At 43.8% G+C, this 826-nt stretch overlaps 1 non-coding gene across 1 annotated transcript; it reads left to right on the plus strand.

Annotated features, from left to right (window-relative positions):
- The first annotated feature begins 369 nt into the window (after window positions 1-369).
- On the plus strand, window positions 370-441 carry Trnaq-cug. Its single transcript has one exon. It is a non-coding gene; the product is annotated as a tRNA-Gln (tRNA).
- Window positions 442-826: the final 385 nt, after the last annotated feature.

The raw sequence follows: 826 nt of genomic DNA on the forward strand, positions 1-826 counted from the left end.
CTTCATTCCTCACTCACACTAGTCTACTGACATTTTACCGGCACGATAGTTTAACACGGTGGATATGACAGAATTTGGAGAAACTACATAAGGAAACCTCGGGTCAAAAGAGCAAGGAGACTTTGTGGCCAAATATCCCTTAGGGGAGAGAAGGTGCGAAAGGTTGTTCATCGATAATCGAAACCGTGTAGGGCAAAACTCGCGGATAACTAGGGACCACTGTTCTGCCTCACCCCACTTGAGTAGCACGATAAAAAAAGACGGTAAAAAGAGAAAGCAGCGAAAAGGAGAACTTGCTCCATGGAGGAGTACCCACCGTGGAAGTCCTTTCACCAACTACCTGCTCCACAAACTCTCCTTCTTCACGGAGGTCCCATGGTGTAATGGTTAGCACTCTGGACTCTGAATCCAGCGATCCGAGTTCAAATCTCGGTGGGACCTACACTTTTTGTCGGCTTAAATGGCGGCGAGTTAAATTCCTAACCTGCTAATCCGGTTGGGTCAACGGTCGCGAGTTCTAATCCCGCTTGGATGGGTTTTCTACCATCCAGAGCATGGGCGTATGTGCGATTTCATTCATTTCATTGTAAAAAATAAGTGTGTAGTACTAAATTTGGTTGATTAATACAACGAAATTAATATTATGATTCTTTACCACCAGATCCATCATCAATGAGTTTCTGCTCATTCCATTCCACCATCCCATTGAAAGCTGATACGCGGCATCACTACATAATAATTAATTGGATAAATTATGGAAACAGACCTCGAGGTTAACGAATTCAAAAACACGGGAGGAACACTAAAAGTTTCCTTCAGTGACTCG

This window comes from Ischnura elegans, chromosome 8 (genome assembly GCF_921293095.1).
Source record: "Ischnura elegans chromosome 8, ioIscEleg1.1, whole genome shotgun sequence".
Lineage (NCBI taxonomy): Eukaryota > Metazoa > Arthropoda > Insecta > Odonata > Coenagrionidae > Ischnura > Ischnura elegans.